This window comes from Cupressus sempervirens, chromosome 1 (genome assembly GCF_028749045.1).
Source record: "Cupressus sempervirens isolate cs-2001-9-10 chromosome 1, ASM2874904v1, whole genome shotgun sequence".
NCBI lineage: Eukaryota > Viridiplantae > Streptophyta > Pinopsida > Cupressales > Cupressaceae > Cupressus > Cupressus sempervirens.
Genome location: NC_143118.1, coordinates 618,899,892 through 618,914,971, shown reverse-complemented (window position 1 = coordinate 618,914,971; position 15,080 = coordinate 618,899,892). Strand labels below are relative to the sequence as shown.

At 32.8% G+C, this 15,080-nt stretch overlaps 1 pseudogene; it reads right to left on the bottom strand.

The window, feature by feature from the left end:
• Positions 1-12,127: 12,127 nt before the first annotated feature.
• Positions 12,128-14,835, bottom strand: LOC149579430 (GDSL esterase/lipase At5g03610-like; annotated as a pseudogene).
• Between the last annotated feature and the right edge of the window lie 245 nt (positions 14,836-15,080).

Here is a 15,080-nt window from a genome sequence, read left to right as displayed (position 1 = left end):
AGCAACGTTTTCAAAGCAATGTTTGCAACTGCCAATTCCGAAAAAGGTGAGAAATATTAACACCCAATATTGGGAGGATCTGAAGAATTCCCATTTATTTTCCTCATTTCCCCCCTTCATCACAAATTACATTTCTTCATATCACTGCTCATCCATCTTAATAAGAAGAGGGAGTTTCAGAAAATAGTGAAAGTTTCATAAGAGACCAAGAAAAAAGAGAACAAAATGGAAAATCAGAGCAACGAGGTAGGTTATTTAAGCCCCACGGAATATAAATGCCTAATGATGTTGTTTTTCGACAACTTTTTTGATTTGCAAGCCTTTGATGGTACACAGAATGTATCAAATTCATAGAAGGATGAAGCCTGGAAGGTGAATGTACATCTTTAGGGTTGTGATCTTGAACATGGATATCTATGCGGCAACATGGAAGCTTTGAATGTGCCCTCAACAAAGACACTTGTAAGACAATGGATTGCCATTCGGTATTGTTTTGAAGATTAGCTTTTCAAATATTGAATCTATTCCCTTAGAACTTATCCTCATATAATATAATAATTCCAAAGATAAAGCACATGTAGCTATTAATGTCAACATGTTAAGATAGATATAGTCTTTCTTGTAAGTTTCTAGCCTTTCTTGAGTAATGGGAACATTTTTGGAGCTGAAATGTGTAACTTCTAGAATTGATTCCATGCATTTCAGCATTATAAATTATGGAAACCATATGTCTATAGTTTTTGGAGCTTGAAGATGGGGACAGAACATTCCCGCTCCACCCATCAAAAAGGTAGAAAATGGGACATGCCCATAATTTGGGAATGTTTTTGTGGAGACCTCTCCATTATGGAATACCAAAGGGTGCCTTGGCATTCTGACCCTCCCTCAAATGCACTGGGGTTGCCCTAGTATCCTAATGGTATTTCCACTGCTATGGGAATGGGACAGCTAGATGTCTAAAAAAAGAAAAAATCACTGTCACCTAGATTGATGACCTTTAGCAGGGTTCCCCTTCTTATGGACATGGATTTTTTTTGCTTGTTTTTGGCTCAAAAAAGTTGCAGTGAATGGAGTGGCAATCTTACAAAGTTAATAAATATGTGCATTGGTGAGTGTCTTGAGCTTGAAGAGCTTCCAATTCTCATTGGACTGGGCTACTTGAAAATTATTAATATTAAGCTACTTGGATTTGCAAGACCATAATCATCTTAATTGAAATCTTAACTTCTACACATAACTTGTCCTTGATTCTTGTTGCCATAGAGATATCTAAGATCTCTAAGCATGAACAACCTCTAAATATCATCTCCTCTACTTACAAGAAATTGATCACAAGACCGTATGAAATTTCATACATCAGAATCCTTTAATAATCATCCGAGATAGTCTCATTTAAATCTACAACCTTTTGTAAGACAAATATATCCTAAAATTCACACCAATCTCTTGCTCCCTCCCAAGCTCCTTGATTCAAATTATCTCTTTGATGATTGTATGTCAAATAAACTAGGCTTGTTGCTCACTCATCCTTTGAGATCTTCAAATTGATGTTACATTTGTATTTTCCAAATCTACCATCATGACCTGAGCAAGCTAGGTTGATACAAATCTTTATGCTCATTCCACCCAAGCAAGTAGGCAGAGTACTTTCTTTGCATGTTCAAGAGATAGATATTTAGAAATCTCCTTAGATAATCATTGTCCTGATATTATCAATGAACAAACTAAACTTAGAAGATGATTAAGAACTATAATAATCCTTGTTCTATTAAAAAATAAAGCCAACATCAAGTCCACTCTAATTAGATAAAATATTGTACTTCTTAGTATATCACAAAGTCTAGATACAACTCTCGCCAATACTTCACCCTTCACAATATAAGAATAATGATCAAAACTTACTTAAGAGTAATAATAAGATTCTATTGAAGAGTAGTGATCATTTAATAAAAAAATCTCTTCAAAATGTATCTATACATGGATAGCTATTTGTATGGCAAATTACTATAGTTTCAGGATGTGTTTCAACTTTCTTCCCCAAGCTAAGAGAGTTGATCAATAGGGGAAGGGAGCTTATGATGATATGGGGATAGAAAAAAAATCATAAAATCAAGGAGTTCTAGGTCCATCATTTGCATTCTATATTTGCTTCTTCTAGTTTATGCGCATTTTGTTTGTGCTGGTAATTCAATTAGTTGCATTCAATTAGAGGCTTCATGGGCACATGTTGAGAGATATTTTTAGAAGATCAAACTGAGCCCAAGTTGGAAACCAATTTTTGTTGTATTGCAATCCATTTTCTTCTTTTTTTGATAGATTTTTGAGTTGTAACACCTAGATGCACTTTGTAAATGGATAAAAATATGTGCATAGTAGTTATAAACTAGTATAGGAGTAGTTATGCATATAATTTCATACATCTGCACTGTAATTTTATTTTTATGCATGGTTAGAACACTAGCTATAGTTTCTTAGTTTAGGAATTGAAGCATTATATAAACAAGTATGTACAATGTAAATAATATTGACAATTTTTTTGCAATAAAGCTTTATGCAATTGGTGCTTCACTCATGGTGTGAGAATGCTTATATCTATGTTATTTCATTTTTTTCCACATCTTGTTCAAACCATATAATGCAATCTCATCTATGAAGCATATTAAAAGCTAAGGATTTGGAGTGAATTGTATGCAATTCATTTTTTGTCATTCATTATATGGTTTGAACAGGTGTGGAAAAAAATCACATTTTTATTATGAATTTTCTATTCACCCAATCTATGTTAAACTAATCAGCAAAGATTTGGTCCTCTGAGTTGCAGTGATTTTGAGAAAAAAACCTAACTTTTAATCACCATATCTTAAAAGAATTTTCACGTTGAGGTGATTCAAGTTTGATCAACTATTCTCGATACAAGTTGGTTTTGAGTTGATGGTGTAAGTGAAGGACAATTTTACCAATTTCTACTTTATGAACTATAGTACTTGCTATTCAATTGAGATAGACATGGCTCGTTAGTTAGTTTGTATTCTCTTTGGATTTTGTTAAAGAAGACAGCTAAATGCTATATGAACTAAAAGTTCTATGGTGTCAACAGGCTTGTACATCTCTTGAGCCAAATTACTAGCCCCAGTGACATTTGTTGTTGTTCAAAAGCGACACCATACTAGACTATTTGCAAACAACCATGCAGATAGGCATTCTATAGATAGACGTGGGAACATTAGTACATAATAAAGCAACTAAATTTCATAAATTATTTTTTTGATAGTTGATTTGTTTAAATATTGCCCATCAAAAATTACTTAGTACATCTCATCTTTTTTCTGCACAGAAGCTTGCAGTTCTAAAGAATTTGATAGCAAAGAATCTGAAGAAGATATTGTAGCAAAGGTGTATTTGGTGTTCTTTTTAAAGTGAGAATGTGACTGCAAATTTTATATATTGTCATATTTCACATGTAGAAAGGTCAAATTGTAAATAGAGCTGAAGCTGTATGGATTTAAGTTTCTTCTTCATTATTTATAATGCTCTCAATTCCTCCTTTGTAGCTATAAAAATACTTGTTTATTTTCACCTTTCCAGATATCCTTCACCAGGTTCTTCAAGATTCTAAAATATCTTGGGTTGACCCCACTCAAGCATGTCCTAACTCCTACTTGGTTCACAAACCTAACTCATTTCTATACGTGTCTTCCTCTTACTACTCCATCTGCAGGTTGTAAACAAACCATCCTTCTTCCACCAACAAGTCATTCCATTCAAGAAAGACCATGTTTGACGATATCAACGCACAAAAAATAGGGAGACAATTGCTAGACTGTGGTCTAACTTAAAAAGAAAAGGTGATGGAAAATGTTATTGTCCTTGCAAAATGTGTAAGGGCTTAAAGACTCAAAGATATCTAATCACAACAGCTGAGCAACATTGTAGGCAACATGGTCACATTGAAGGGTGAAACGAATATCACCCATTGGTATGTATTTTAATAGTTTATAAATTATACAAGACATGATTTGATGATGACATCAAGGTCATGGTTAATATAAGGTCATCATTTTCATATAGGTCAACGTCCCTAAGTTTCATGTTATGGACCATGACAATTCGAAAAATGTGGATTTCCAAACGAGGGAACATGGAGGTGCGAATATTGAAGTAGAAGGTAATGATACCATGGAAGAAGACCGGGATGATGAAGATCATGATGATCAAGATGATGATGATGATGATGATGATGATGATGATGTAGAGCTTGATGTACCTTTACTTGAGAAGGCACACAAGTCCCTATATGAAGGCTCCAAAATAACTCTTCTTGCTATTGTATTGTTGTTGGTGAACTTGAAGGTTATGAATGGTTTATCCAACATAGCAATGACACATATGTTAAAGTATGCCATCTTCTTTCATTATTTTACTCATAGTTCCGTTACAATTAACATTGGATTCGTATAGCAATTAATATTCTTTAAATTAACAAATTATATTTTTGGTCATAGGTTGATAGGTGAATGTTTGTTACCACCATCAAACATTCTACCTTGCTCATATCGAAAATTATTTGCCATCATGAAAGATATTAGAATGGAGTATCAAACAATACATGCATGTCCGAACAATCATATTATATATCATAAACAACATGACTTTGCAACACAATGCCCTACTTGTCATATTAGTAGATATCAATTAGATCGATTAACAAAAAAGGTGCCTCACAAGGTTCTTTGGAATATTCCCATTATTTCACGTCTGCAATGATTATTCAGGTGCAATAGCTTGGCACAATTTATGGATTACCATGCACACAATAGAAGTCAAGATGACATTATGCGAATGCCTGCAGATGGTTCAACATTTAAGAAAATAGAGGAAAAATGGCCACACTTTAAAGAAGAACCTCATAATCTCAAGCTTTCATTAGTAGCAGACAGTGTCAATCCTTTTGGAGAGATGAGATCTACTTACTCGGTGTGACCTATTTTTGTTATCAACAATAACATACCTCCTTGGTTGTCCATAAAGAGAGAGCACATAATGTTGACACTGATTATTCTAGGTATTTTTTGATTTAGTGGTCATCTAAATTAATTTATTATTAGTAATCCATCAAATGGTCATAATAATTATGTAATGTTTTTGTTCATTCAATTGGGTAAGTACCAAGTTAAAGATATCAACATATATATTGAACCCCTTATCGACGAGTTGGTGGTGTTATGGAATGGGGTTACTATGTATGACATCTGTAGACCAATAGGACAAAGACAATTTCAATTTCATGCAATGCTTGTATGGACAATACACGATGCCCCTAGGCTAACACATTTTTGTGGTATGTTCTCTTCTTGACACCTCTTTTTTGGTATGTCAAAGTTAACACATTTAATCCAATTATACACAATCTTGTAGATCTTTAGACAAAGGGAAAATTTGCATGTCTAGTTTTTGGTCCAAAGATAAAATCTTGTTATTCAAAAAATTTAGGAAAGTAGGTGTTTGATGAGAATAGACACTTTTTGCACAGAAATCATAAGTACCGAATTATCGAAAAACATCTTTTTAGTGGTCTAGAAGAGACTACGTCAAAGCCATAAAGAATGACACCTTGCCTATGGAAGTTGGCATACAATAAAATAAATCATCGAGGTAATGTCATTCCATTTGATGGTTTTTGTTTCAAATTTATATTTTAATATTGTGTTTTGTTTACTAATGATGTGATTGATGCTTGTGAAGGTCATCAAGGCATCAATGACCAACTTCCAAAAGGACTAAAAATTTATCCTACGCAATTTACTAGGTTGCCATACTACGAGAAACTCCCAATTGTGCATTTTTTTGATCCTATGCATATTGGAAAGAATGTAACAGAGACATTATGGAAAATCTTGGATGGAAGGCGTGACAAAGATCAAATTGTCAAAACTTGTAGTGACATTGAAGAATCCAACCATGCAATGTACATTCGATCAAATAACAATGGAGACCAGATTGATATAAGTGCCCTTACCAAAGCAATGCTATAAAAGAAATCATAAAAAAAATATGATTTCCAACAAGATTTGCTGCGAACAAAAATAATCTCATATCAAATAAAAGTGAATTTGGGCCAGGGTTGAAAACACACAATTGGCATACATTTATTAAGGTAATTCATGTTATTTTGTATTCACTGTATATTTATATACTGCATGTAGTTTCAATTGGATTCTTTTATAAAATATTGACAAGATCATTTTACAAATATTATAGTATGTTCTACCTCTATCTCTCCCACACCACTTCTCCAACAATGTCAAACATGTTATATATGATCTTGGAAAATACATGAGGTGGTTATCATCTAAAGAAATCAATAAAGAAGATATAAAATATTGGAAGCGAAAAATTTCTCTTCTGATGTGTGAAATGCAAAAGTGTTTACCTCAAGTTTTTTCAATGCACAAGAACACTACCTCATACATCAAGTTGAGGAGATTCAATTGTGTGGACCTGTACCAACCAAGTCAATGTGGATGGTTGAGAGGCACTTGAAATTTTTGAAAGGCTTGCTTCGATAGAGAGCACATCTTGAGGGTTCTATGGTAGAGGGATATATGGTATACCAGACCATGATGTACATTAGTGAATATCTTCCTAAGTTTGCAGCAAAGATCCATGTAGATCGTATTTGGGATCCCAACTCAATTAACAAATTTGAAGGGGAGTACTTGATGGGCAAAGGTAGATCGAGGAAAGTGAGAGGTAAATCTAAGATGTTATTGTAGTTAATTAATTCTTATAAATCTTCAATATAAGTTATTTTTAATTGGTGTATTTTTTTGAAACAGGCGGTCAAGAGTGGGATGCAATACATTTGTATATTGCGAACAATCTTGATTGGATGATGGAATGGATTGAACGATGTCAACAAAATGGTTGCTCATTAACATGGGAAGGTGTTGCTTCATTGGTTATAAAAGCTCATCGTAATGGAGATTCCAATGTTATGCCGATGGTAGTTGATCTAGTAAAGGGTTTAAGAGGTGGAGAGGTACGTAGAAATTTATTAATGATCATAACTCGACATATGTTTCGTATCAACTCACAATGCAAATAATTTACATACACTTCAAAAATTCTAGGTCAAGCACCACAAAGCTATGTACTATCATGGCCACAAATTTTGCATAAAAAGGTTGGATGACACAAAGAAAACTTGTGATTCTGGGATAAGTGTAGTTTTCGAGGTCACCAATATATCATCTAGAAATGACATACATCCTCAACAATATCAAAATCAATACTATGGAATCTTGGATGATATAATTGAGTGTGAATTTAACACCTTTAAAGTAGTTCTATTCGTCGACAAATGGTATAGGTTACGACTAAATCAAAATGATCCAGATAGAATGGTTATTCAATATGATAATGGATTTACAATGATCAATACAAGGTCATTTGAGCCAGTTGGAGATGAGCCCTATGTTCTTCCAAGCCAATGCGAGCAAGTGTTTTACTCAGAGGTTTCACATAAATAGGGTTGGTCATTTGTTGTTAGACATGATCCAAGAGGAAGGCCGATAAAGTATAATGTTATGGAAGAAGAAGATATTGAAGAGGATGAAGAAGCAGATGATGAAGATCAAGATGATGGTGATGACGATGATGGTGATGACAATGATTGTGATGGTGATGATGATGATGATGATGGTGATGATGATGATGATGAAAATGGTGATGATGGCGATGATGATGGTGATGATGGTGATGATGATGGCGATGATGATGGCGATGATGATGGTGATGATGGCGATGATGATGATGATGATGATGATGATGAAGATAATCAATGACTACAAGTGTCATCACCCATTTGGTTGACAATCTTGCATTCCATATACAAGGTAAATTTGTTCATGTTTACAATATTGCATATTGTTGATGTTGTCTTCTAAGTTATTTGTAGCATACACGTATCATGTAATTTTTAGCTAACTTAAGATAAATGATTAACATATGTAAGAAATTTGATTATATATTTATTGTGTTCATTTCTAATGATTACAACATATGTTATTTATAGTTACCAATGTTTATGTCGTGTCTAATTATGATTCTTTTTGCAAACAGTCAATTGACTACAGGTACATCATCACCCCTTCTATTGACGATCTCACATTCCATATATAAGGGAAATTTGTTCATGTTTGTGATGTTGCCTATTGTTCATGTTGTCTTCTAAGTTATTTGTAGCAAACGTGTATCATGTAAATTTGTTCATGTTTACGTGTATCATGTAATTTTTAACTAACTTAAGATAAATGATTAACATATGCAAGAAATTTGACCCATTTGGCGTAGATTGTGCACAATGACATGGATCAGCAGGTATAAGTCAATAAATAGACATAATTTTTTTATATTCTTCTTGTTTATCATTGAGCACGTATGTTATAAATAGACATATTATATAATCATATAATGTATATATAGACAAAGAAGGTCCATATAGAAATATAATTATATAATCACTTTCAACTTACTACATTTTATATTTTTGATGGATTGCAGGACCCACCAAATAGGTACTTGTCAAATCTATCTACATTGAATGAGGGAAATGAGGAAATGGTAGATGAAAGCTCTACATGTAGTACGGCTAAAATAGGGAGATCAACTAGAGGTCAAAAGAATAGATTTTTTTTTTTTATAAACACATGCAATTTTTCCTTGCTAATGGGGGGTCATGTTCTTATGATGATGAGACCAAAGGCGACATCAAGGTGTCGTTTCAGTACACATACATTGAGAAAGAATGGGTACCCAATGAGCTACCTCTAATTAACATAGATTTTTATGTTAATGACAGGATATATCCCCTTGCTCCATCCTCATTACATGGTTTGGGCCTATTTTCCATGGATGGGATAAAGGTATGTTACAACAAAGTTGTCAAATTGTTCAAGTATGTTGGTCCATGTTACAATTACAATGATTGGATGCGGATTGTTCGATATAAAAAAAGTATGCGTAGGTATGGGGTATTAGCTAATTATATACAATAGAAATAAAATGATCAAAGTAAAAGATTTGCTATGTACATTGATGGGAGACCACAAGTAATAGGCAATATTGCAGGTTTTATAAATAGTATGCGACCTTCTTCAACTAGTAAGCAACCCAATTGCATATTTGAGGCGTGTGAGGGGGATGAAGTTTTTGTTTGTGCAATAAAATCAATAAGTGCAGGGGAAGAAGTGCTAATTGATTACCATTTAAATCACATAGATACAAACAAAGTTACTATCATGAGGGCTGTAAGTACTATTTACCATTTTGTTAATAAGTTTTTTTTAGCTGTCTATTGCTTTCAGTTAGTTGAATTTTTTATGTTTAATCTTTGTGACAAGATGATATGGATCCGACAGATGATAGAGGTCACCAGGATGCTACTCCCACCCCTTCTTTAGCGAGGGTAAACCTTTTTGAAATTGTACAAATTAGATAGTTGAAAAATGTTATATTATTATGTTATTTTATTTATGGTTTTTGAGTTTTTATGATAGTTTTACTAATATTTCTCTCACAATTTGATGTTTAGGATAAGGGTAAAGCACCAGCAGTAAGTACTGAACCACTAGCTACGCCTTTTGATGAGGATATTACTAAAACTCCCAATGTAACAACAATGTTGAAGAAAAAAATTTAAAAAATTAATATAGAAATAATAAAAAATTTGGATGAGGCAAATATGGAATTTGAGGAGATGATGAAGAGGCTATTAGATTTGAGAGCGCAAGCTCCTCGTTATGAAGTAAGTAGTAATGAATCTTTAGTTATAACAAAAGTTCAATAAAGATTTATATTTTATAATCTTCTATGTTGTGAAGTAAAATATGTATTATGTGCAAAATAATTTATTGATGCAATTTTTTTAAAGAGTTGTACGAAATTTTAACTACTAAATTCTTTTTATATAGGATTTTTTGGCAACTGATCCACAATTTGGTCAAGGACAATGCAGTGAGGCCGGTAGTAGCAGAGCTCCGACTGCCACTGGTAAAATAATCTTTTAGTTGACAAGTTAGAAGGAATTTTTTATTTTGAACGTTCAAAACTTCTTAACTCTTACTTTTATTATTTCATAATGTCTTTTCTAACAATGTATTGTTCAAGTCATCCAATGCAAGAGACTCCTATGGGATTGACGGATGCCTGTACGAGATTGCCGACTGCAATGTCGACAACAAGGGGATGTCTAGCTAGTAAATCCTTGTTTTTCTATATTTGGTTTTGTGTTAATTATGAGTTGATAATATGTACTTTAATCTTGGGTGCATCACATAGTGTATTATTTTTTTTGTGGTAGGAGATGCACCATTTGGTACGTCACCAAATGTAGATCATAGTGCATGTATTGGTGATAATTCATCGTCATTTCCTAGAGCTACCCGTGTTTCTAGCATGGGAGCTATGCAAACATTGTTGTTGATTGCCAATTATAATCAATGCCTTTGAAATGTCCTAAGATTCTAGGTACTTTAAATAATTTTTTAATATATTGTAATAAGGATTTTCTTGCAAGACATATACATGATAGGAAGTGGTGAATGCAAGGGCTTTTGATGTGGAGTGATGCCTCATGACCTTCTTTAGTATGTCATATTGTGCAAGTTGTTTAATTATTTTGGAATTCCTTTTTATTAGGGGTTTGGTAGGATCATCTGAATTATCAATGACCTTTTGTCTATACCAATAATTCTCTAGTTTAGTAATTCGGTACATTGCAATTTCATGCTTTCAATAGAAGATACTAACCAATTTTTCTATAGAGAACCAAAAGTGGGAGTCTTCTTTCATATTCAATGTTTAGTTTTCAATATGTCATACTGCTTGTTAGAGTTTTAGAGTGCTCAATTTCAGCTTCACTGTCCATTTTAGCAATATTTGTTTTCCATAATATCCTAGGTATGATCAGTGACAACATCAATTGAGAATGACCAAAAATGAAGGTCATAGAAAGTTATATGTATTATGAACTATTTTTTTTTCAAGGTATACTGATTAATATAGTCATAGTACATTTTTTAGTTTCAGAACATCAACAATAGAACCCTGGTAGAGTTTGACTAGTTTGAGATATTTTAAAATTTTTTCCAAACTTATTTTTTGGTCAATTTTGGTCAAGTTGATCCTCCAATCCTGAAATAGATCACTAAAAAGATGAAATGTATCTCATTTTATGTATTTGTTATTCACTATGAAAAGTATTCTTCACATGATTCATTTTAATGCTTCTTACTATTAATTATCCCATGATATTTTTTACAGGAAATGATACATTTTATAGGAGGCTTTATGACCTCACGCTATGAAGATTCGCGCCCACCATACGTAAAAGGTGGAACATCATAACTGAACTAATTTTATCCCACTTTTTTTTCATATTCTCATACTAGCTATATCTAATAATTTTGTGTTTTTTCTTAAAAGGTGGAACTACCAAGATAAAAAATTAAAAGATGAGCTCATCAAAGATATAGAGCATGAGTTCGGTAGTAATATTTTTGATCATAAGAAATTGTTACAAAAAGCTTCCAGACATCTTAAGGTTGTGAGGGACACATATATAAAGAGTCTTGTCCTAAACCCGAAGTATGAGCATCCTCCCTTTGTTTCGGTGAGGGACTAGAATGAGTTCATTTTGGATGCAAAGGAGAAAGGGGAATGTCCAAAAGAAAGTACACCAGCAAATCTGAAAAGGTATGCAATAGTATTAACTACTAGTACATTAATGAGCAAACTTAGGGTTCAACTTCAGTATCAACAATTTCAACTAGCTCAATTTAATCTATCTATTGATGAAAGGTATGCAATTCATATGTTGACACAATTGCTTTCACCCTATTATGAATGCTCTCTAAAATTTGGGCATCTAATAAACTGTGGTGGTTGATTGCACATAGAATGTCGGTATACAACTATATATATCTCAATCTAGGCATAAATCCTACATAAGATATAAATAGTGTGCTTATAAATTCACATATAGCTATATTATGTCTTGAAAATATAGTAATGCTCAACTACATGTACCATAGTATAACGTGTTAGCAGTATAGGTGATAAATGATATTCAGTTAGTGTAATGACAAGTACATGAGCCATCTTGAACAAACCCACAATGAGAGTAGTGAAGATTTATCATCACTTGCCATCCCTTCTGAGTAGGATGGTACTAATCAAAAAAGAAAAATTCTTCTTGAGACTTGCATAGATGAAAAAGAGCTCTTCCTTGTTCATCATAATCAACACACCCAAAAATGGAGCTACTCATGTTTCCATCTCTAAAACAACATGATCAACTCATGTCATGGATTCCTACTCAATACATAATACAAAAATAAGTCAATCAGTATCCTCATGTATTTATGTAATCCTATAATTATGGATCTTAGATAGATACACTATTTAGAAGGAAAACCTAAAAAAGATAATCTTGAAATTCTTAACTACACTATAATCAATGTCTTTACCATATGCAAATGGGTTGAAGATAATATGAGAGAAGGCTGCAAAGAAATCAAGGATGAGGAAGTTGGCATCTTCAAGCTCCCTCAGCTCTAAAATGGCTTGTGATAGATATTTGTTGTGGGTGGAAACTAAGTCCATTGTTGTGTTCAAACATACTACTCCAGACTGTAAGTAACCTGGTTGGCAGTCAAATGACATGTTATTTGATACAAGAAAATTCCTTAGCCTAAGATTATATAGCTCTGTGAGTTGCAGTTTCATCTTTGCTACAAAACTCTTCACAAACTTCTCTATTCCCTGTAAACATAACCCTCAATCACATATTTTTTAAAATCACATTTGAATCATTCTAGTACAACATGACAATTAATAATATCATATTTTCACAATCTATTTCAAAAAAATCTTTTTTGTTTCTGGATTTGATTATGTAAGTTTTTTTAGTATCAATGGATCACACCGTGAGATCCATCATCAGAATGAGAGAAGGATGTAAGGTATGATCCATCATTAGAATGAGAGAAGGATGTAAGATATGATCCATCATTAGAATGAGAGAAGGATGTAAGATATTTCTTTCATCCTGATGATAGATCACAGAGTGGATCCAAAATGTTGATACTAAAAAAACTTCCACAATTAAATCTAGAAACAAAAAAAATCATTAGAACATAGCAAGTTTGGTGATATTTATTCTTACCACTGTGGTAACATTTGTAGCAGCGTAATCATTTCCATTTAGAGTGAGAAGTGTTATTGAGTGCTTCAAATGATAAGAACCATATTTTTGAGATATAATGGAATCCTTGAAATTCCCAACTTGGACACTCCACTTTGGAACTCCAAAAGTATCAAATACCCCACTATATGCTACTACAAAGTTTATGCCTTTCCTTGCTATATGATGGCTTGAACTTTTCAGAACCCTGTAGGTCACTGGAGATGGAAGACCTAAGATTTGGGCTACATAAATTTAAGAAAAAACACAAATTCTGGTAAATGCATTCACTTGTATATTTAAAACCATGGCAATATAATCATAAAGAAAAGAAGTATTTTAATCAATGAGAATAGATTTTTACAATCTATGACAATTATTTGCAAGAGCTTCTAGATTTGATTTTATATAGTTTTTTTAGCATCAACATTTTGAACCATCATCAGGATGAAATCAATCATAAGAGAGATGAAACCAAGCATAAGAGGCCACAAGAAAAAAGATACACAATCATAGAGCATAGAGTTTGATTTGAAACATCCATGCTTAAAAAACTATACACAATCAAATCTAGAAGCTCTTTTAGATAAGCATTTTAATGTTAATAGATTAAGGAAATAGGATTGTTCTAGTCCATGGCTCAGAGTATACAAGAGAAGCACTACTGGAGAGAACTTTTCATAGTTATCGAGACTTTAAAATTGAAAATTGCTTGTCCGATTTTAATATAATTGTATCCTAAAGAGGGTAACAATTATGAGGAGTTATATGGATGGATTGAAAAAGGATTTTCAAAGGATCCTATAGTGCAATCCTAAAGGGTCACGATTTTTCTGTTTCATATGATTACTTTGAAAAGTTTTGGCTTGCCTTCCAAATGCAATTTCAATAAGATTTTTTTCATAGGATTTTTATATCTTATAAAATTTGGGGGAATTTCTAGGTTCACAGTACAAAATATAAATATACAAAATTGCAGACAAGACCCTTAAGCATTATTATACTTAGAAAATCAGAAGTCAATACCATGATCTATAATCATTATATAATTATAGAGAAGTCAAACATATACCTATATTAGCTGATGGTGTAAAGAACTTGGAAACCCCAGTACATAGCAATGGAAAAGTTTGAGGCAAACTGACTTCTATTTATATTGCCTATCCAAATATTTTGGGCTAAAATATGCAACAACAGTTCCTGATATGAACAACAGTTTATGATATGGACCTTTGAGATCATTAGAAATTGATTTTGAGAAAGATTACCTAAATAATTAGTAAGAATTTTGCCAGACGATACCTTTCCTGATGGGTGCCTAGGCCAAGTGATACCATATGGATATTTCCATGCTGAAACTATGCTATTTTTCATACCAAGATAGTAATTTCCAACATCTGCATATGAATTTCCAAAAACAAAATGAGCTTTTGTTTCATCTCCACTGCATATACTTAAACAATGCTTCAATTAATGACCACACTAAAATTATATACAAATTTTGCAATAAGAAAAGAAATTATCAATCATTACCCATTAAAACTGACACAAACACCAACAGGACTGATAACATTTTGGTAGTCATTTTTCATGACCTTCTACATCTACGATTAGCAAAGTTGATTGTTTGGTTTGTATGGAAAAATCATCTGACTTGTTTGGTCAAGACCAATGTCTGCAAATTTTTCAAAGACCTTCTGGAGGAGTTCAAAATTAGAAGCTTGAAGACTAAGTTTACATTAAAAGCTCAAGAAAAGTAGAGAGATGTTGTGTTGAGTAAAATAAAACTTCTTCCAATCAGTAAACACACTAAAATTACATCCAAAAATCTTAATAT